The sequence below is a fragment of the Pinus tabuliformis genome, chromosome 9 (genome assembly GCF_031772625.1).
Source record: "Pinus tabuliformis cultivar Carrire ecotype Pingquan chromosome 9, CPIR1, whole genome shotgun sequence".
NCBI classification, from domain to species: Eukaryota; Viridiplantae; Streptophyta; class Pinopsida; order Pinales; family Pinaceae; genus Pinus; species Pinus tabuliformis.
This window is the reverse complement of record NC_142307.1, coordinates 1,027,408,824-1,027,433,644: the sequence shown is the minus strand read 5'-3', so window position 1 is coordinate 1,027,433,644 and position 24,821 is coordinate 1,027,408,824. Positions and strand designations below refer to the sequence as shown.

Sequence of the window (24,821 nt, the reverse complement as noted above, 5' to 3'; positions counted from 1 at the left end):
AGATGGGACTACCATATCCCTATTAATCTTAGTCTCCTTATAGAAGACTATGATTTCCTTGGATGTATGCTCTCCTCCATTATCAAACCTTAGTATCTTGATTCTCCTTTATATAAGGTTCTCTACTTCATCTTTGAATTCTTGAAATTTGTTAAATACTTCATCCTTAGATTTCATTAAGTATCCCAAAGGTTTTATTGAATGATCATTTATAAATGTGACATAATATAGATGACCTCCAAGTGATTTGGGGTCATAGGACCACATACATCAGAATGAATAATATCTAATATTTATTTTGATTGTGAAGCAATCCTTCCAAATGGTCTCTTTGTGTTCTTACCCAATGCACATCCTTTGCATACTCCTTCATGGTCTTCTAATTTCAATTCATGGATTTCATCTACTATAGAACTTAGAGTTGGAAGGATTTTGAAATGAATATGGCCAAATATTCTATGCATGAGTTCACATGCGCTGATTTCAATGTGAACCAAAGCTTGTGCAAGAAGAGATATCAACCTGTAAAATATTCCTTCTAGAATACCAATTAATCAAGAATTATCTATGCTTGAGTTTTTACTCCATACTACAACTTTTCCATCAATGAAAGCTACTCTATCACCCTTATCTTCTAGACTTGAAAAAGAAAGTAAGTTCTTATGAAAACCTGGAACAAATAGGATGTTGTTGAGATGAATGTTGCTTCCATTTTCCAGCTCTATAGAAGTTGATCCAATTCCTCTTATAGTTTAACTCTTATTATCTCTAATTTCCACTGAGTAAGAAGATTTTCTCTTTGATAATGTCTTCATTTGTTTGTGATGACTATTCATGTCTCTAGATGCACCACTATCAATTACCCAAATGATATTTTCTTGGAATGTGCCATTGAGTGTTGAGAATAGACCTTCATCCTTTGTCTTGGTCGCTTCCTTCCTTATGGAAAATAGAATATTCCATGCTTCATTGATGCCTTTATTAAAATGAACTGCTACCTTTGAACAATTCTTGAGGAACTTATTCAATGTGTTAGACTCTGTCTTGTCAATCTTCTATCAAAGTCAAATTCATCAAAATTTATTAATCGCTAAAGGAAAAATCTGTCAAAGCAGTTGGCAGTCACCTACTCTGCTTTTCCATTGAAGGGAAAGTACATACAGATAATGAAGAAGAGAAATTCAAATCGTTTTTCAGAGTCTCCATGAATATATTTGACTACATCTGCTCCCTGGTAAAACCAGATTTGTCATCAAGGCCATTATCCATTATCATAACTGTAGAAAGCAGGCTGCTGTTCAAGGTAATGAGATGATCAAGGATATGTTGGATGGATTTAGATCAAATCACTGTCCTGGAAATCATCAGGTTGAAGAGTATAGTCCTCCCGGGAATGCACACGTAAGGCGATATGCACCATATTTCCTTCAAAATGACACAGGAATGCTTCTATATTTTTGGTTGATTCGCGGTCCTACAATTGTGGAGAACAATGAAATCTTGGACAGAGCAGTAAGGAGATCTGTTGAACCAGGGTTTGGTATGCCTTTGTTTGTTGAAGAAACCCCTGAAGACCTTTTTCAGAGGCGGAGGCTTAATCAGTGCTCTAAGAGGCTTGTTGATAGGAAAAGCTCTGGTTCGCAGCATCATATGATCTGCATTCAACTTGAAGGAACTTCGAGAGCCTCAATGCCAATGTCAATGGATCTTGTAGGTTTGAGGTCATTAGAGGTTGATTTCTCTAAAAATTTTGGGACAAGACAAAGGCACTAGGAGCAAAATCCACCTGCAGGGATTGGCATACAAGAGACTATCAATAACGCCTATTCAAATTCAAAGTTTGTAGTGCCTAACACAACATTTTAGCAAGCTAGTCAGATCTGCGCTTTGATATTCCCTTTGGAATTGCGCCAAAGGTGATGGATCCTATTTTACTTGGGCAACAGTTGGCATTGCCTGTACACCTAGCTAAAACTGGTCGAATAAGGTATCGTCCCCTCGGTAGCAGATATCTCTGGAGTGAAGCGCAATCTCTCACAAATGTTTTGTCACAAGACAACAAACATGGTATTGCTGTCTCAAGGGGTCAACCTGTTTTGAAAGACTGATGAAACTACAAGAACGAAAACTCGTTGTGAACTTGGTTCCTTTAATGAGAATATTCCGCAAAGCAATAGAAATATTTTCAGAACAATCAAGTTCTTTGGCGTAGAGATGTCTCCAGAAAATGTGGCTATTGCCATGGTCTATTTTGTTCAAGGTGTTTTGGGACCGGCTCGTCTTGCTGTGAGTTTCTGTCTCAAAGTTGACCTCCGTCTTGATCCAGCAGAGACAGCAGTCTTATCAGGAATATTTGCTACTCTATGGCTTGTCAAACCTCTTTATGGATTTATCAGTGAATCTTTCTCACTGTTTGGTTACCGAAGGAGATCATATCTTATCATAGCTGGACTCTTAGGAGCTTTTTTGGGAGTTTAATGGCTACCTTTGTTGATGACAACATTGGAGCTACGGTCTCTATTTTTCTTGGTTCTTTGTCAGTCGCCTTTTCAGATGTTGTAGTGGATTCAATGGTAATAGAAAGAGCTCGTGGGGAGTCACATGATACCTCAGGATCTTTTCAGTCCTTATGCTGGGGTTCATCAGCGGTTGGGGGCATCGTGAGTGTTTACTTCAGTGGCTCTCTTGTGGAAGCGTATGGTGTAAGGTTTGTTTTTGGCGTGACGGCATTTATGCCCCTGATGACTTCCGCGGTCACTGTTCTTTTCCATGAATAGCCCTTTTCGAGTTCAATTCTATTTACAGGACCTGAAAGGAATAGAAGCACTACGGGAGTATTTGAAAGTGAAAAAAGACACATATTTTAGTTATGGGGAACTGGGGATTCTATTACATTTTGGAAACAAAATTCAGGGAGGCAAGCACTGATCATTGCGAGAAACCTTGTTGTGGGAGATGCGAATCGAATTGCAAAAAGAAAAGCCAGATGTTTGAAAAGACACAAGCCACAATCAATGCCGCACTGTTAAAGGGAATTCCAAGAAATATTGAGTTTTTCAAGGAGCTTGTTCTACCATTTGTAGTCATTGCTATCAATTTCAGAAAGCTTATATGTTGGGAGAAACCACTGTCAACAATTTCATCTCTTGGAATCACATATACACTCATTTACCAGAATATGGCCAATTGATATGATAACAATTTGCAGCGACATCTCAGCTTCACAGAAATTGTGCGCCTGGCCTAATTACGCAGTACAGGATTTTGTTCCATGATTTCCGCCAGCGATTGATCCTTTGGAGATTTTGTGGGATTACGGGCGATGTGGCTTTTAGAAAGCGGATTGTGAGCTATTGCTGATGCTACCATATTGCATGTGGTTGGACGTGTTCGATGAGTGGCATATTATAACTCTAGCTATTGGATCGTTCCTGCAAATGGCTCTGAATTAAACGTTGAGTGCAACCATGCAAACCGCTCTTAGTACAGTTGTCACCATGAGCTGAATCGGCAAAATTCTAGTTTAAAGGTTGTTTTATTATAATGGCAAATGTAACGTGGCAAGTTGAAAATAAGTCAAGACTATCTATCACAGCCAAAGAATGGGATTCGATTTAAGACTTCAATCCTGATCCTATGGAGACCTGCGCTCTAGTTTTGTCTCTTAATTAGTCAATTAGCAAAGATTTAGAGGAACGTTGTTCTATGTTTAGAATAGATGAAACGCCCTTTCCTAATTTTTTTAATTGCAGTTGAAACAACACCTTTGTTGTTGGGTTGATTTGTTTTTCCTTTAGCAGCATTTATTTATTGTATTAAAAAAAATTCATTTGGAAGAGAGAGAGAATTCTGAGTGCTGGTGGAGGAAAACAAAGCTTTCATTGTACAGATTTTGACAAAGAATTTAATTAAAAAATGCAGCTCTGACCCCTGAGATTCCTGTGGTATGAGATTTAACATTTGTGTCCTCTTTTGTTTCATATGTAGCCTGTTATATGTTTCATGTCATTTCATGATCATTTCCATTTGAACAAATGAAGTGTTAAGGTAGAATTCATCATTTGTATGCTCTGCCTTTAAGTTTGTTCAATATTTAATGTTTTCTTCTGTTTGACAAGGATTCATCTTCTATGCCCTTGCCAGATCCTCATCAGTCTTGCCATTTCCATTTAATCTAAATTTGGTGTTAAATTTCTTGCCTACCTTGCCTCAGGGGATAACTTGTGTTCTTGATTACATTTCTCTGCTTAAGTTGTTACTTTGCCCATGCAGCCTAGAAAAACCCCGTCATTTTATTAAAAACCCCTTTTTCTATCTATCCATTTACTAGCCTAAAATCAGTGTTACCCTATTGGTCATCTCACCAATTGAAGATCTTTACTGAGATAGACCGGAGAGAGCCCTCTCCTGCCCTGTAGGGCTAGCTACGAGGCTAAGTGGTTTGAAGTTGTCTTGAGGTTTACCTTTCTCAGCCTGAGGTGAAATTTCAAGCGCTAACATATTGGCGACCATACTGGGGAGAACATTTGACTTGTTGATTTTCTTGTCCCAGTACATGAAATCAAATTGCAGATCTGATGCTGATGGTGGACAGCAGTCAGATACATATGCAAGCTGAACCTTTCACCTGGTGACTCCAACTCGATCCAGACAGTCCAACGCTTGCTGATCCATTCATGCAATGGTGGGGTATGTGGCAAACTCTGCCCTGTGTGAAGCTCTAAACGAAGTTAGAGAATGGTTAGTGGATATTGAAATTAATGAAGAATTTTTCAGTACCTTCCTTCAATGTTTGAAATCTCCGGAGTTTCATCTTGAAATCAAAACTAGATTTTGTGAGATAATTGTTGAAAAACTTGAGAAGGAGATTCAATGTTTAGATGAGCAAATCCAGTCATATGATTTCCAAGACCCTAAAAAGTTCTTGGAAATCCTTCCTCTTTCGCAACAAGAAATCATAGAATTGCCTACAGATGTTTACATTGACAGTGTGCAGCTGGAAGAATGTATTGCAGAGTTGGGGCAGCCAACAGAGTCTGGCTTCCGTGATCATATTGCCGCATACATGGACATGTTTTTCAGTTTGATTGACAGATCAGGCTGTCTTTTCCGTGACTAGGGTCATTACGTGTATGAAAGGCTGTCAGCAATTACATCGGTGACCTCGTGGAAGCATTCTCAAGCGGCATCATTCTCAGGTTTACTTGAATGGTTAATCTGGCATTTTAGTATTACCTGATCTATTGTTTGTGCAGCAAAGTGGGGTAGATTTTGTAAATAAATAATCAGCCATAAGGGCAGCATCCTGTTCTAGTTTCATTACAGTTTAGTTTGAAGTTTGCCGAATTAGTCTTTCAGTCAATTCAGTCAGTTTCCAGTTAATAAGTTGAGTCTTCAGTTGTGTTGATATGTTGAAATAATGGACTCCATTGCCCAATGGATGGAGGCACTGTCTGCTCTCCCAAAGTTCTGCAATTCTTGGCACCTCCACGAAGCGGCAGTTGCCATCCCAAATGGAGACGATGTTATACTCTGTCTTGTCAGTCTTCTATCAAAGTCAAATTCATCAAAATTTATTAATCTCTAAAGGAAAAATCTGTCAAAACAGTTGGCAGTCACCTACTCTTCTTTTCCATTGAAGGGAAAGTACATACAGATAATGAAGAAGAGAAATTCAAATCGTTTTTCAGAATCTCCATGAAGATATTTGACTACATCTGCTCCCTGGTAAAACCAGATTTTTCATCAAGGCCATTATCCATTATCATAACTGTAGAAAGCAGGATGTTGTTCGAGGTAATGAGATGATCAAGGATATGTTGGATGGATTTATATCAAATGACTGTCCTGGAAATCATCAGGTTGAAGAGTATAGTCCTCCTGGGAATGCACACGTAAGGCGATATGCACCATATTTCCTTCAAAATGACACAGGAATGCTTCTATATTTTTGGTTGATTTGTGGTCCTACAATTGTGGAGAACAATGAAATCTTGGACAGAGCAGTAAGGAGATCTGTTGAACCAGGGTGTGGTATGCCTTTGTTTGTTGAAGAAACCCCTGAAGACCTTTTTCAGAGGCGGAGGCTTAATCAGTTCTCTAAGAGGCTTGTTGATAGGAAAAACTCTGGTTGGCGGCATCATATGATCTGCATTCAACTTGAAGGAACTTCGAGAGCTTCAATGCCAATGTCAATGGATCTTGTAAGTTTGAGGTCATTAGAGGTTGATTTCTCTAAAACGTTCGGGACAAGACAAAGGCACCAGGAGCAAAATCCACCTGCAGGGATTGGCATACAAGAGACTATCAATAAGGCCTATTCAAATTCAAAGTTTGTAGTGCCTAACACAACATTTTAGCAAGCTAGTCAGATCTGCGCTTTGATATTCCCTTTGGAATTGCACCAAAGGTGATGAATACTATTTTACTTGGGCAACAATTGGCATTGCCTGTACACCTAGCTAAAACTGGTCGAATAAGGTATCGTCCCCTCGGTAGCAGATATCTCTGGAGTGAAGCGCAATCTCTCACAAATGTTTTGTCACAAGACAACAAACATGGTATTGCTGTCTCAAGGGGTCAGCCTGTTTTGAAAGACTGATGAAACTACAAGAACGGAAACTCGTTGTGAACTTGGTTCCTTTAATGAGAATATTCCGCAAAGAAATAGAAATATTTTCAGAACAATCAAGTTCTTTGGTGTAGAGATGTCTCCAGAAAATGTGGCTATTGCCATGGTCTATTTTGTTCAAGGTGTTTTGGGACCGGCTCGTCTTGCTGTGAGTTTCTGTCTCAAAGTTGACCTCCGTCTTGATCCAGTAGAGACATCAGTCTTATCAGGAATATTTGCTGCTCTATGGCTTGTCAAACCTCTTTATGGATTTATCAGTGACTCTTTCTCACTGTTTGGTTACCGAAGGAGATCATATCTTATCTTAGCTGGACTCTTAGGAGATTTTTCTTTGAGTTTAATGGCTACCTTTGTTGATGACAACATTGGAGCTATGGTCTCTATTTTTCTTGGTTCTTTGTCAGTCGCCTTTTCAGATGTTGTAGTGGATTCAGTGATAATAGAAAGAGCTCGTGGGGAGTCACATGATACCTCAGGATCTTTTCAGTCCTTATGCTGGGGTTCATCAGCGGTTGGGGGCATCGTGAGTGTTTACTTCAGTGGCTCTCTTGTGGAAACGTATGGTGTAAGGTTTGTTTTTGGCGTGACGGCATTTATGCCCCTGATGACTTCCGCGGTGACTGTTCTTGTCCATGAACAACCCTTTTCGACTTCAATTCTATTTACAAGACCTGAAAGGAATAGAAGCGCTACGGGAGTATTTGAAAGTGCAAAAAGACACATATTTCAGTTATGGGGAACTGGGGATTCTATTACATTTTGGAAACAAAATTCAGGGAGGCAAGCACTGATCATTGCGAGAAACCTTGTTGTGGGAGATGCGAATCGAATTGCAAAAAGAAAAGCCAGATGTTTGAAAAGACACAAGCCACAATCAATGCCGCACTGTTAAAGGGAATTCCAAGAAATATTGAGCTTTTCAAGGAGCTTGTTCTACCATTTGCAGTCATTGCTATCAATTTCAGAAAGCTTATATGTTGGGAGAAACCATTGTCAACAATTTCATCTCTTGGAATCGCATATACACTCATTTACCAGAATATGGCCAATTGATATGATAACAATTTGCAACGACATCTCGGCTTCACAGAAATTGTGCGCTTCAACTAGCAGCTGGCCTAATTACCCAGTACAGGTTTTTGTTCCATGATTTCCACCAGCGATTGATCCTTTGGAGATTTTGTGGGATTACGGGCAACGTGGCTCTTAGAAAGCGGATTGTGAGCTATTGCTGATGCGACCATATTGCATGTGGTTGGACGTGTTCGATGAGTGGCATATTATAACTCTGGCTATTGGATCGTTCCTGCAAATGGCTCTGAATTAAACGTTGAGTGCAACCATGAAAACCGCTCTCATTACAGTTGTCACCATGAGCTGAATCGGCAGAATTCTAATTTAAAGGTTGTTTTATTATGGCAAATGTAACGTGGCAAGCTGAAAACAAGTCAAGACTATCTATCACAGCCAAAGAATGGGATTCGATTTAAGACTTCAATCCTGATCCTATGGAGACCTGCGCTCCAGTTTTGTCTCTTAATTAGTAAATTAGCAAAGATTTAGAGGAATGTTGTTCTATGTTTAGAATAGATGAAACACCCTTTCCTAATTTTTGTAATTGCAGTTGAAACAACACCTTTGTTGTTGGGTTGATTTGTTTTTCCTTTAGCAGCATTTATTTATTGTATTAAAAAAAATTCATTTGGAAGAGAGAGAGAATTATGAGTGCTGGTGGAGGAAAACAGAGCTTTCATTGTACAGATTTTGACAAAGAATTTAATTAAAAAATGCAGCTCTGACCCCTGAGATTCCTGTGGTATGAGATTTAACATTTGTGTCCTCTTTTGTTTCATATGTAGCCTGTTATGTGTTTCATGTCATTTCATGATCATTTCCATTTGAAAAAATGAAGTGTTAAGGTAGAATTCATCATTTGTATGCTCTGCCTTTAAGTTTGTTCAATATTTAATGTTTTCTTCTGTTTGACAAGGACTCATCTTCTATCCCCTTGTCAGCTCCTCAGAAGTCTTGCCATTTCCATTTAATCTAAATTTGGTGTTAAATTTCTTGCCTACCTTGCCTCAGGGGATAACCTGTGTTCTTGATTACATTTCTCTACTCAAGCTGTTACTTTGCCCATGCAGCCCAGAAAAACCCCGTCATTTTATTAAAAACCCCTTTTTCTATCTATCCATTTACTAGCGTAAAATCAGTGTTACCCTATTGGTCATCTCACCAATTGAAGATCTTTACCGAGATAGACCGGAGAGAGCCCTCTCCTGCCCCGTAGGGCTAGCTAAGAGGCTAAGTGGTTTGATGTTGCCTTGAGGTTTACCTTTCTCAGCCTGAGGTGAAATTTCAAGTGCTAACACAATGAAGTCAAGATCTTCATAATTCCCTTAGCCAACCTTAGTTCTAATTCCATGTTGAGAAATCTATAGGGAAATGATTTTAGTGATTTCTCTTTACTTGATAACTTCTTGTGATTTATTTTTACTTATTAGCTTTGTTACCTATTATTATGTGTGTCTATCATCAAATAGCTACAAAAACAAGATGAACAAGAGCACAAAATATAAGTTGTAATTCAATGCCAAAATCTCTCCACTTAAGAGGAAAACCCACAAATATCTTCTCTTCCTTATAGATTTTCCAATTGATGAATTCAAAGAGCTTAAGACTAAACCCAATACCCTCCAAGCCCAAGACCAACCTCTCTGGATTATGTGCTAACCTTGATCCAGTCAAATCTCTTCTAATAGCACTTCTTTGACCTCAAGCTATAGAATTTTGGCCTCCACTGTAGATCTAAAATTTCGCCCCTCCCAATAGTTATTGCTACACGTGTGAGATTTGATATGCAATATTTTGAGCCTTCCTCTGACCTTCACTTTCCTTTCTCTAACTTCTGGAGCTTGAGGATGACCCTTGGTGACCTTTGCTTGATCTTCTTGCCTTCGTTTCTCCAAGATCAAACTTGTAGATATAAACCCTAGATCCATTGCAGAATCCCTAGTCTTGCTTAGCACATGTGAGAGAGAAATAGCCCAAAAACAAATATCCTTTGTCCTCTTCCTTCTTCGCTACCTTCTTCTTCCTCCTTCTTCACTAGAATGAGTGATGGATGAATATGTCTCAAGTAGGTCGTGTTTCCTCCTATATATAGGCTCTTCAAGGTGGATGTGGCTCTTCCTTTTAGGCTGAATTTCGAACTGCCAGGATGACCTACTATTGGAGGGTATTTTGACTCTTTAAATGACAAAAAAAAATTCTTTACAATTTACAATTTGCCCAACGGGGTCTTCAACTTATGACAATGACTCTTTTGACTGCTTGACCTAAGACAAACCTTATAAGCACTCAATGGTTTCCTGACCTATAAAATAAATTACCTTGAGCATGAAACCCATGCTCCAAAATCAATAATAATAATTTTTCTTTCATTTTAAAATTTACAAGAATAAAAAGTACATTTCATATTTATGAAGACCGAACCTAGTTACACATTTTTCAACATCTCAAACCCACAAATGATTTGTCTGTTGGTCTTGGGACCACTTCCCAAACATTGTTGTTTATAATGGATACATACTACTCCACCATTGCATCAACCCATATAGGTTGTTCTATTGCTTCCTCAAAAAAGGATGGCTCACTCTCTACTAGCTTAGCCATTAGAGGAATGTAGCCAATGTACCTATCTGGTGACCTTTGCTGCTAATTTGAAGGGGCACCCACATTCTCCCTCATATCCTACACAAGTCTCTCAACCTCCCTTGTCCTTTTCCTTCCTTATCTAGAGGTTTATACTTGAGTGATTGTCTCCAATATATGCTCCTCAATTTTTGGTTGCTCCACAACTTCCCGAGGTTCCTCCTTTGGAGCTAAGAGATCCTCTTCTGGTGGGATTTGACGCTCCCTCTCAAGAGAGCACCACATGGCTTTGCCTTCATCAAATTTTACATCCCTTCACAAAACATTCATTCTGAGGGATGACAAGTACACATGATAGTTTTCGGGAGTTTATATGTAACCCACAAATACCCCCAATACTATTGTCATCTCTAACTTCTTCCTTGATTCTTTGGAGACATGGCAGTAACCAGAGGCTCCAAAGATCCTGAAGTGTGACAAATCTGGCTTCCTCCCCAAGAAATGCTCCTCCAGTGTAATCATGCCAAGAATCTGATGAGGACTCCTATTCTACAAATAGACTATTGTATTGCATGATTCAACTCACAAGTGTAGAGGTAGGCTTTGGTTATGCAACATCACCCTTGCTACTCCCACAATATTGCAGTTCTTCCTCTTAGCCACCACATTCTGTTGTGAGTTGTGGGCTATTGTCAACTCTCGTTGAGTGCCTTCTTTTGCACATAATTTTTAAAACTCATTTGACACGTACTCACCTCCATTATTTGTCTTGAGAGACTTCACCTTCTTTCCCATTTCTTTCTCAACCAATAATTTGAACTCCACAAACTTGGAGAATGTCACATCCTTCTTCCACATGAAGAAGATACTACACTTCCATGAGAAATAATCTACAAATATAACATAATATTTGTGCCTAGCAGTGGAGGCTATTGAGAAAGGTCCACAAACATTAGCGTGGATCCTTTCAAGGACTGCATGTACTCTACTGTCCTGGTCATGGAAAGTGGCTTTTGGGTACTTCCTCAAGGTACACCCTTTGTATGTGTCCTGCTGCTCCAGTGCTCCTTTGGGGAGGAATGTGATTATATACTGCATGATATTCAAAGTGCCATCATGAAAATGGCCAAGTATTGTATGCCAAAGTTCATCGACATTATGGGATTTCACCTTCTCTACCTTTGTGCACAATCCTACACATCCAACTTGTACAGTTTCTTAATACAAAACCCAATTTTCTTCACCTATCCCATGGCTATGTTTCTTAGGAATTCCTTTCCTTTTTTGAATATCACATCATAACCATGATCTTCCAAAACTACAATAGAGACAAGATTCTTCTTTAGACCCGTAACAAACATCACATTCTTGAGTCTGAGAGGGGAGCCCGACTCCCTATGAAAGGTGAATTTAACAATCCTAGTTGCATTGTACCTTACACCATCTCCCATATTGATGTGCATCTGGAGATATTTCTCCTCCAAATCATTGAAAATTTATTTGTTCCCCGTCATGTGGAACAAGGCACCATTGTCCAAGTACCACAAGCTCCCGATCAATGTGCTAGCTATGCATGCAATGAGTGTAAATTCAAGCTCGAACTGTAAAGCCAAGGCTTCAAATGCTTCTCCTCTTGAGGTATTATTGCTTTTCTTCTTGTGTGGACACTTCATGGCATAGTTCCCAAATTCATGATAGTGAAATCATTTGATTCTAGAAAATTATTTATTCTTGCCCCCTTGATTAGACTGTGCTTTAAATTTGGATTTATTCCCTTTCTCCTTATTTAAATTTCCATCCAAGGCACATTTTTCTTCATCCTCGCCCTTGGATGAAGTCTCATCTCCGATATTCTGCCTTATCTCCTCCTGTGCCAAATCAGACCACAAGCGTTCCCAATTTGGTATTTTCTCCCTCCCATTCATCGAATCTTGGTAGTTGTGCCAGGTGTTGGGAAGGCCTAGAAAGGCTAGGCTTACCAAATCATCCTCTACTACAGTAACACCAACTTGGCCAAGTTCATTATGACATTGTATGAACCTTCTCAGGTACTGTGGAATGGTCTCATTCTTTTGCATCTTGATATTTCGAAGTTTATCTTTGAGTGCTAGCTTCTTGTGGTAACTACTATTCTGGAACATATCTGTCAATTCTTGCCACATTGCATACAAAGTCTCTTTCTCATGGATATTTGAGACAATATGGTCTTGTAATCCCTCCAATATGATTCTCCTCACCTCGGCTACACACTTCTTCCATTTTGCTAGATCCTAGGCATTAGTTGTTGCTGGTTTCAGGATATCACTATCAATGAATTCCTTCATTCCATTATCTTCCAACACTACCTCCATGTGGTCCTTCCAAGAAAAATAATACGATATTACATCAAGGGCATACTCAAGTCTTAGTCCATATGAAGCCATCCTTTTAGCTCTGAATAATTGATCCTCCAAATTTGACCTTCATGCATTAACAACTTCAAAATTTCTTCTCTACTATGAATCCTACTCTGATACCATGTAGAAAATAATGTGTAGACTTGAAACTACTCATGAAATTTAATAAATAATAAGACTCGAAGCTACTCTATTGATCTACAAAAGTTAATTCACCATTTAGAATAGAAATCATAAACATGTAAAAGGAAACATCACAGATGGAAAAAATATTTATCTAGGAGAAAGAAAATGCTCAAAACCCCTTCCTATATGTATTGCATTAATCAAATAATAGAAATGAATACATATGCTTGCTTAAGCTTGAGCACAACCTACAAGTGTATAGTCTATCTCTATGCTTCAGTGACTGAATCTGGCCAACACTTAGCCAATTTTGAAGCCTTTAAATCTTCTATTTCCTTGCATTGTTCCTCCAGAAAATTAGCCCCTATTATTTAGGAATTTTCCACTATTGAATTGTGAAATTCCTCTTGGCCCTTCCTCTGATTGCAAGCACCACCTATACACATGGGAATATGCTACAACTGATAGTACACTGCCTTGGAATTTCCATCTCAATTAGGTAACTTGAATTCTCTGCATGCAACAATTATGTTGGGTTGATTGACTAGTAACTAGTTGAACGCTAAGTGTGGTTGCAGTTCCACTTCCACAACTTGACCTCCACTAGTTCTTATGGTGGTTAGAACTAGTTTAACTGACAATAAATCAAATTAATTGAAATAAATTGCTACAAATTAGCAATCAATCGTACTGAATTGAAATCAAGCTTCCCCAACTTAAATTAACTGAGTTAACTGAGTAACAAGTGCCATGTCACCTTAGTTAACTACCTCCAAAATTTCTACTGAAATAGAAATTCAAATTTTTCTCTAGTTTGACTAAGGCAAAGTCAAACTAAGATTTTCTTGTTGCATTTTCAATAATTCATAGTGGGGAGTGATATGGGAAAATTTGATGGTAATGATTCTTTAATGACTAGAAACAACCAAGATTGTGGAATAATACATAATGCATATATAGAAATAGAATGAAAAAATGTGGAAAGGTATTTGCTCAATACATGGCTAAAGGAACTTATCAGAGGTAGTTATTAATATTTTAACCTATTAATTACTAATTTTAATGACTAATACTTGGATTATTAATTTCATTAATTTTAAGTAAATATGAACATTCCATTTTCCATGTATAATAATATTATTCATTAAATGCATTCAACCACTTATTTTTGGATTGTCATTAAAAGCGTAATTTATGTCACAAATTATGAATGTGTGATGCCAATATTGATGATCTGTTAGGTCAATTATCACATGTCAATTACTTAACCATGTAGGATATCAAATTCGGATCCCACCAAGTACATGTTAAAGAAGAAGGCATCTAGAAGACTTCCTTCAAGACAAGGCAAGGCTTGTATGAATGGTTATTAGGACCTTTTGTTTACGTAGGGCACCAACTAAATCTATGTGATTGATAAATGATGTATGGTGTCCCTATTTAGGTTCATGTATAATATTTAATTTAGATGACATTTCTTCATATATCTTCCTAGGAAGATCATATATCACATCTCATACAAGTGTTAGAGTCTCTAAAAAAAACTTAGCTACTAGCTAACGTCAAGAAATGTTAGTTTTCTGAATACTACATTGGTGTATTTGGGGTATGTGTTTGATGGAGGGGAACTTAAGATAGATCACATGAAGATGTAGTCACTCCTCATGTGTCCAATTCCTAGTAATGTTACTAAAGTATGACGTTTTTGGGGTAACACAATACCTATGGGAGTTCATACCATCATTTTCAACAATTTCTGTACCACTTGACACCTTAACACACAATGGTAATAGTTTTAAATGGGGAAAGAATCAACAAAAGGATTTTGATGAGTGAAATTGAAATATTAGTGAAGCAATGGGTCCTTACATTGCCTAACTTATAGAAGAACTTCAAATTCGATATAGATGCAAGTGCATATGTTATGGAATTTGTAATGATGTATAAAGGTTGCCCAATATGCTATCATTTTAATATGTTTCATGGGAGAGTCATAAACTACCCTATATATGATAAGGAATAATTATCTAATGGGGAAGGAAACCATTGTTTAGACTAATCACTAAGCATTTGTAATATTTGCAGGCTTGAAGTAAGATTCAACAAACGAAAGAAGTGGATGGGGTTTTTGTGACAATTTCATCTAGCCATCAAATATAAGAAGGGAAACACTATAAGTTGGCAGAAATGCTTTCAAAACAACCCACATCCAACAATATATCCTCGAGAACCCTTACTCACCTAGATACTTTTACATGTCATGATGCATACAAAGAGGCATACATAGAATATAAGGACTTTAAAGATGCATTTGAACAACTATAGGGCCAAATTTTTGTAGAGGAAGGTGACAATAATTTTTCCTATCATCTCTTGAATGGGTTGCTCTATAAGCTAGACAAACTTTAGATTCCTAACGATGAAAAAATGAAACTTACCAAAGAGGCACACACATCCAAGGTAGAAAAACGTTTTGGTGTTGGGAAGACAATTGCGAACTTACAAAGTTATAGTGCATTCACCAAAAATGCAAAAATATATATCTCAATATATTAGATGATGCATACTATGTTGCACCAACAATTTGACTAATAGAAAGTAAGGTTTATATCAACCCTTACAAAAGGATTTCCATGGATTTTGTGGATAGTTTGTCAACAACTAGGAAGATACATGCTATCTACTTTCTGTATTTGATGGGTGATTGGCCTCCCAAATAGGTAAAACATAAGGCCCATGTAACCACTCCTAGGCACACGAAGTTTATATTGAACCTTCCCTTTTGCACTTAATGAAACTTTCCTAGCTTAATGATTTCTTAAGAGAGTCAAAGAGATTTTTCATACTTTATGTGCCTAACATAACTATTGTGCAGTATAATAAAGGCATTGTGCATATATTTTGAGGAGATCCAGCCAAAGATATTTGTGGGGCCTGCTTCCTGCTACTAAATAATCCCAACTCAGCTAGTTGAGGACATTAAATCTCCTTCTTGCTGTTGTGTGGTGGCCTATAAAACAAGATTTATTTTATTAGATATCATTTTTTTAGGGATTTTGGAGGGAAATTAGTCCTCCCCTCAAGGAGGTTTCCCAATAGAAAGCGGAATAAATATATAGTGAAGCATGTGAAGAATAGGAGAAGTTTAGATTCCAAGAAATTTTAATAACTTTTCCATGTATAAACAACTATTCAGTTAATGTAAGTGATACCTAATTTCAACTCTTAGTATGGCTTTGCTCTAAGGGTTTTGAGCTTCCTTGGGTTAGCGCCCACCCCAAGTTCTCAAGATCCCTCTTGTATCACACTGTTTTCAATAATTTAATTATTTCTACAAAGTATTTCTGAAAATTTACTTTCATACATGGTTATTTAGATAGTTTATGAGAAATATTTTCTTGTAGATTATCATATCATTTAGTGATGACAACTACAATGGTTATGTAGCATTTTGAATTTACATTTAGTTCACTTTATTTATTGCTATTTTTTTTTCCACCATTCACTGTTTGTTGTGTCTACTGTGTCTACATTGTGCCTTGTTTCATATATAGGAAACACTACAACCTTGCATTTTGCTAGATTAACCCTACAACAAGTTAGTATGATGCCTTAAAAATATATATTTGTCATTTTCCAACTTCTACTTAACTTTCTTTCCCTCCATCCTCACATTTAGAACGTTCACCTGCTCGTTGGACTATCTTTGTGACAACCCTTTTTTCAACCCTTTTGTAAATATTATTATGAGTTGTAAATTCACATAAATAATGCTTAATTATAAATTATTACTAGCTAAAAGGGGACACAAATTCAGAGCTATGAAGGAGGAAGAGTTTCTCGTAAACTTGTACCTTATATTTAAATTCTCACCTAAATCCCTTTTTAGAGGGATGAAAATGTTGTGAAGGAATTTACTAAGGAGAATGGCCTCCTAAACAAAAGGAAAAGTTCATAGACTACCTCGTGGATTGTGTTGACATATTCAATATGCATGAGGAGAGATAGATGGCATTATGTGTGTATGGAAAAGTCGAGAATTCAGGCAAGAGGAAGAAAAGAAATGACAGGAGAGGAGGCATTGAAAATAAGAATAAGGGAATGGTGTTTTTTCTTGCCTATTTATTCCCTATGTTCAAGTAGGTTGGTGTAACTGCCAGTGTTTTCCTTATATGAAGGGAGGCTTGTAAATGTGCCTATGTATTCCATGACTTCATGCAGGTTGGTGCAATTTTATGTGTGTTCCCTTGCATTAAGGGAGGCCTATAGGTGTGTTTCACTATTTGTGTAAATACCTATGTGTTCCTTATGTTAAGGGAGGCCTGTAGATGTGGCTATGTATTTCGTGAGATCAAGAGGTCAATATTTTTTCTTGTGTATTTCTCATTGAGACCTAAGCATTCTTGTGTGTTGAATGTGAGAAGAGATTTTAATAGAGTAGTGATTCTCTAGTGATATCCAAGTTGAGAATTACTTGGGGCTTGCTTGCTGAGAATCACTTGCTATGGCTTAACCTCGGGATGATAAACCATTAGAGACTAGTTAGTTGAGAACTTACTCATAGGTTGAGGCACCCTATTTTTAGTTGGAATAATAACACCTAGTGTTGGGTGCAATATTTAAGGATATTTCAAGCATCCTTTTCCCCATTTTTAGCCATTTTCCCTCATTGAACCTAAAATTTCCCTAGTACAATGTCACTCCCTCTAATAAAGAAGAAATCTTTCTCTTTGACATATTATTATTCTATTTTTTGATAAGTATTGAATAAAAATATGCTTTCTTTGGGATGACTAAGTAGGGTATCTTTGGAAGAGTTATTTTGAATTTTTTTTCTTTCAGGTGTTGCCATAACCACTGATAGCCATGGTTGAACAGTTGTTGTTCTTACTTTTTGTTACATGGTGTGAGTTGTTGTTACACCCTGGGTTTTCCATTCAGTTGTTACACCACAAAGCTAATGTTACATTGTGAACTATCAAGACTGTAGTTGCCATTTTCAAAGACATCTATCAAGGGACGCATAAAGTAATTTCATGAGGGTAGTAAAGAAGATTTGAGTGGCTACAAAAGAGTGTTGTAACCACAACAAATGTTTATTAAAAGTAGATTATAACAATTTATATATTTTTATTATTTCTGTTAACTTAATCAACATGAGAATCACAAATTCTCATGACTGTTTCATTTTCCTAACTTTAGGGCTTTGTAAAGACAATAAAAGATCTTAGTCTCATGTGAAGGTGGACGAAACAAAGATGATAATGACATTTTGATCTTGTACTCTTCAACTATTTTTAATAGAGGCATATATTTGGTGATGTTACTACAATTTCTGTGTTGAATTCTTAACTAAGTTTTCATTTTACTCCTGCACCCTGCTAGGGAGGAAGGAACCTCCTCTTTAGTAGGGATTGCAGTGTTGATAGGATATTTGTTTGTTTCATGTGTTAAGTGTGGATTTCTTATTATTTTTGTACACATTCATTGTGGGATAGATACTCTTCTACTTTCATATTCATTATGTGTTGTTACATAGGTTAATCAATTCCATCTTATTTAATTATTGTTAGATCGTTGGCTAATAGTGTATGGGATGCATATCTTCATTCTGAAGCTTTTCTGAATTGTGGATTCTTTCCTTGCCGTTTTTTTTTCCTTTCTGCATTGTGTCTTGTATTTCCTTCAAGTGTATATTTCCATTCTACAATATTGTTGTAATTTCTGCAAGCATGTTCAACGATATTTCTTTTGTTTTACCTGTTTATTACATGTATCAGCACAAACAGTACAAATGCCTTTGAAATAAAAAGAGTTACCCTGGTTGGGAATTAATGATTATGGTTTAGTTACTTTAGGATGTGATAAAACCAACCAAACATTTTGGTGCAGTTGTTAGGGAAGGTTGTCATTGATACTATTATGCCCCTATACCAATAGGTGTCATATATCATGATTGACTAGATGAGCTATGTAATCTGTTCATACCTTTCCTTGCTGCAAAGGTTTTCCATATTTTCAAAAAATCAAAAAATTTAAAAACTGTAAAGAGGGTATACCCTAAAAGACAAATCAAAGGGTAAAAGAATAAATATGGTCAAAAAATTAAAAGAAAATGAACCCCAACAAAAAGAAAAGACCAAGGAAAGTGTGCAAGTCTAAATTTCACTGCTTTTTACTTTTGTATAATAAACAATTGTGTGCAGTTTGTCACCTATGCCACAATTCATGAATAGTCAAACAATTTAAGCTTGGCTAGTTCATATTTCAGTTTCATGTTTTAGATATAGAGAATAAAGATCTGACCAAACAGTGTAATCTTGGCACATAAGTAGATAGGTAGAGTGAAAAAAGGAGCTCAACAATTTAATATGAGCCCTTGGATGTAATAAGGGTAGACATAGATAGGCATTTCCATGTAAAAGAAAATAAAAGTTTGATAAGGGGTTTCCAGTCTAAGTGCACCCAAATAAAGAAGTAAAAATACTAGGATAAAGTAGGTAGGGTAGGTAGATGATGGTTGCAAAATTATATGTGATGAATGATGACTCTAAATGTGTTAATCTTGTACTTTCATCACAAGGTCAAGGCATGTATTATATTGAAAACATCTCAAGCAAAGCAAAGTCAGAATAATTAACTCCCCTTCTCGTTTTCCCTAAATTTTCACTAATTTCCCTTAAGTACTAAGGTATTTGCTAAATTAGAGGGGCTTAGAGCATTTTTTTGACTTTTGGAGGGACCGGACCCTTGGCCCAATAATTTATAAAGCCTAAGTACTTAAAACCATTTATAAATCATTCATTCACCTTAATAAGTCTTTTCCTAAGTAAAATTCTATTTTACTTAGGAAAATTACAATATTTCTCATAAAAACCCTTTTTCACTTTAAGCCTAACTTTAAATACACACAAAAAATGTTTTTATACTTAGCACATTCATTCATTATGACATATTAACAGTTAACTTGCATTAATTTATAGATCCCTTATAAATTTTACCCTCGCCCATATTATTATAACTATATAAAACCCCGAATTTCGATATATCCCACCCCTTAATTAGTTATAACCATAATACATCTTTAATGAGGATTAATTATTTAATCAGTAACTAATTAACAGCCCTTAATTCCCCACTGCATTAATGAAGGATTAATTAACCCTCACGGTTAATTAACAGCCTCCTCGTCCAATCCCACCGCCCTCGATGCGATTAATTAATCCTTAAACATATCGGGCCCACCTCCATTATAACCTCGTCACTTCATATTCCCTGACAACCATCCAATCAGGTCCTCAAGATCTGACAGCCATTATACATATCGTTCGAACCTTTGTGACCGCACGTTAGCGTGCGATCACAAAGCAGTTTCATAAACAGTACCCTGCCACACGTCAACTGACCTACGGAATCGCTATCCCAACGCTAAAAACTACCCTTCCCCATAAGTGGTGCGATATAGAACTGCTTACCACCCTCCCACAAATGACAAAACATCATGTTGTTTTCCGTTGACATCACCTGTCTAAAAACCAAAAACCCGTCAATATTTGACTTTGCCAATAAAACAAAAACAAATCATTTTCATTGTTTTATTTGGTAAACCTATGCACCCATGCAAACAAACATCGAGGTCAAATAGTTCGAGCTTTCAGTCACCAACTTGCTCCAAACCTTGCAGCCGATGCCAACCAAAACCCTCTAACCGCACCCAATACCTGCATTTCCTTTCTCATCCCCCAAAGAAAGGTATTTATCGAATTCTCGATAAAAAACCTACAAATACTTGTTTTCCACTGTTAATTGATGAAAAGGGCCCAGGTTCATTATAATTCAGTTATTATTTTCATCATTTAAGTCCCCCATAGACTCTGTGTTGCCCATTTCACAAAGAAAACCACAGTTTCTTTCTAAATCCACAAGAACTAGAAATGGAAACCCTGGTGGCTTTGAATGTTGCACCTATTAATGCCCCTCATCGAGATTTAGACTATCTACCTTTGGTAGATAAGGACTTCCAAATAAAAGACCTAACCAATGATAAAAATCACCTCAAAGTCTTTTGCCAAAGTAGATATGACTAACTGAATGGCTCTGATGTCATAGGACCGTGGGAATCCAATCTTCCCATATACTTTCTCCCCTCAATCCATGTTTTCCCTGATATAATTCATCAATGCCATGCCAATTATGACCCCAACCGCAGAGCAGTTATGTCTCCCACCCAAACAATCCTCTTCCCAATAACTGCTGAACCAATAAATGAGATGTTGCAATTTCACCCTAGTCAAGCTCTCACTCCCATTTCCATTGGAGATTTACTTGAGAAATAAACTAAATTATCCCAATATGAACTTAATCGCCTCTATCAGATTTTCATACTACAGAAACATCAACCTAAGGACCCACATCCTTATATGCAAAATTTCCTCACAGATATGGGAAGACTCATGGTTGATATGATATCTGCAATTATGGGATTCAACACTAGTGAGTATGTTGATGAATTAACCCTAGTTTTATTGTCAATCTTTAATCTTGGACAACCCCCTACTGTCAAGTATGATTATGCCTCCTTTATTGCTGATACAATTCATGACCAGTTCATGAGACTGGAGAATGAAAGGGTTTTCAAATATACCACCTTCATATATCATCTCATGCTTTATTATCAGTCAGATAATTTCCCATTCCCTATCATGAAACTTGATACCAAGGGAAATCCAAGGTTTGTTATCTTTTGGACATCTTCCATGAATCCTTTGATTCCCCTTACTCCTATAATGAGTTCATTGATCAGTTTGTTCATCCAGCAACCACCTTACTGACAAGGATTTCCCCTCCCAGGATCAGTGGTGACATTAAGAGGATCCATCAGCTCTCCAAGCAGTACAGAGTGGGTGACTGGTATTTATACCGGAATTATATAGAAATCAAGATGTATGGTTGTGAACTTTCCCCTTTCAAGTTATCAAAATATGTTCCAATGAGACTGTTTGCATTGGAATACTATAGGCAGATGATAAAATCGAATTTGGTTCATTTTACTAAAGCCATAAAGAAAGCACAACTCAGAATCAAACATCAATTAGGCCCTTTCATCTGCAACACTAGAGAAGCAGGGAAAGAATCAGAGAGAATTATAGAAGATTACCTTAAATTACACAAAAGTTTTGGTTGGGTTCCATATGACCCTCATAGCTTTATCTTTGATAGAAAAATGAAGAATAGGCTTTCACCATATTTGCACCATAGAATACCAGAAATTGAACAATTTGCCAACATGGATGAATGGAGAGAAGGGACCTTAGTAGAAACTGATAGTGAGCAGGTCAACATAGAAAATGTAATGAAAGATCTTGAAAAGACTCTTGACCTAGATTCTTTCGGATATGCACATTTTTATACTTCTCAAAAGTCAGCATCAGGGATAAGTGCCTCAATATCTGGGACCTCTGAAAGGCACTCACAACAGACCGATACACCACTTATCGGGACTTCCAAAGGTAAAGAAACAAAGACAAGCACTCAGGCTACAAAGCAGTCAATAATGTCTAAACAGCCTGAAACTTCTAAGGAGCAGATTCAAACATAGCCTTAACAAACTCAATTCAATGTGGGAGAACCCCAAATCTTGCAGACTCCTCTGAATGAGGAAAAGAACAGAAAGAGAGACAGGGAAGTAGCTACCCCTGCCAATGGACCCTCAAAACAGCCTGGTGCTAAAAGGCATAGGCTAAATCCTCCTTCAGGAGAGGAATTTTTTGAAGAGACTACTGATAGTCAAAGAAAAGAAGGTGTAGATAGTCATCAAACTTTCCCAGTAGGTGGGACACCTTCTAGCTCACAGAGATAGGAGCTGGAGAGACAACAAAGTGCAGAAATATCATCTTTCAGGCCCCTAGGAAAAGACAATCTAGATATCAAAAAGAAGTTCAAAGAAATAAAAGTAAAAAATGAGCCATTGAGGATCTAGGTCTACAATCAATATTTGAAAATGGATCCCACTAATCAGAACAGGTTGATGTCAACCTATGACATCAAAGAAGGTAAAATGCTAATGATTTTTTTCAAACCCAAAGTGCAACAATCTCAATCAACTGCAGATTACCTCAAGACCGATTTTGAGGTCATGGCAATGGACGTTCATCCCTTGGACCAGATTAAGTTACACAAACAGACAGGGGAGATGGTCTGTTCTACATTGACTGGTAAGGCCATGATGGCCCAAAGACTAGAAAATTCTTTGAATAATACAACTACCCAATTACAGCTAGAGAAAGCCTCCTCATAGGCTAAAGACAATAGGATTAAATCTTTAGAAGAATTGATCATTGGATTGGGTCATGATCCAAAAGATGTGAATGTTGTAGAAGCCTTAATTAAAAAGAAAGATGAAGATATAGCTACCTTGAGAAAGAAGCTAAAGTTGCCTCCTTCAAGGCATCCACAGACTGCTGAGGTCATATAAAAAAGATCTGAAGAAGAGCTTATGGACTTAGTCCTCAAGCTTAATGAACAGCTGAAGGAGACTGAACAAGAACTAGAAAAATCATTGAAGGACAAGCAGGGAGAGTCGACCTCTCAGCCTCCCAATGTGATTCCAGTAGTTTCCACTGCAGTCCCTTCAACCCTTGGAACAGCTCTGGCACCAAATGTTCCAATGGTCACAACAGAAGAAATAACAGGAACAACACAAGTAGGGATTTCAAGTCTAAGCACAGAAGAATTGATAAAGTCAATGGAGGAGTTGAAGCTCCAAGTTTCAGAGTTACAAAAGGTAAAAGAACAATTTGTTACCTTAGAACAAAAATATGATCTTTCAAAGATAAATTTTGCAGAAAAGGTGAGGGAGAACAAAGGGTTAGAACAAAAGGTGAAATCATTAGAAAAAGACCTCACATTTGATAAACCCTTAGCAGATATTAGGAAGATTATTTGGATCAAAATCACTCAGTCAATAAATGATGTTTGGCCATCCATACAAATAATTTTTGAATAGATTGATTTGGTAAAGCTAGCTCTTGAATAAGTCCAGGGAACTAAGGAAGAATTAGGAAGGATGCCTGAGGAAGCTACAAAACTGATCAATTTTTTGAATACCAAGAATAAGTACCAGCTCAAAGAACTGGGCATTGGAGACAAAATAGGGATTATTCTGGAAATCAAGAAGATTTTAACTAAAAGATCTTTAATGCAGAATTTGGAAAGGAGATGCCTAAACATGCAAGAGGAAATTGATGATTTTATGCATAAATTTGGCATATTGCAGAGTAAAGGACTTCCCAGTCCTTTAGTTATCAATGACAAATTGATGACACAGATAGACTATGTTGACAAGTTAGCTAAATATGTAGACAACCAGGCCAGCTCATCTGCTAGTGCAGTTGCACCAAAAGAAATACCTATAGGCGGAGTTCTTTTTGACAGTCTAGAGAACCTATTCTATGTGGAGCATGAAATAAAACATCTCTTCCAAGTTCAGCCTAATTTTTCCAAATACACTGAATCTGATGAGATCCTTAGAAAACTTCAAAGGACTAGAATACCACAGGGAAAATGGTGGATAGATATGACATAAATTTTGTGATTTACCCTTGGTAAAAAGGTAAATTTCCATTTTTTACCATAGTCAATGATGGTAACAGAAGATAAATAAGGATCAAACAGGTAAAGAGTATCAGAGCAGGTCAAAGAGTATCAGTGAGAAGATGAAAGCAGGGAAACCAAACAGAATTACAAAGAAGACAACAAGATGCCCAATCATAGGTCCTGACTCTAGCACATTCACAAGAATAGGGATAGCAAGCCATCGGTTTGCCTCTATCTTCTATCTACGAGACCATTGGTCTCTACTTTCATGTAACATATAGTTAGTAATCCTAGAATATATCTCACTTTGTTATGAGATATTTTTATTGTAAGTTTTTGTATAAATACTCCCTCATTCTGAGTATTAAGGGTGGATTCTTAGATATTGCTGTAAAACTGATTACTTTGGAATAAAGTGT

General features: G+C 37.1%; 1 pseudogene; it reads left to right on the top strand.

Annotated features, from left to right (window-relative positions):
• Positions 1-6,692: 6,692 nt before the first annotated feature.
• On the top strand, positions 6,693-7,523 carry LOC149152202 (folate-biopterin transporter 1, chloroplastic pseudogene; annotated as a pseudogene).
• The last annotated feature ends 17,298 nt before the right edge of the window (positions 7,524-24,821 follow it).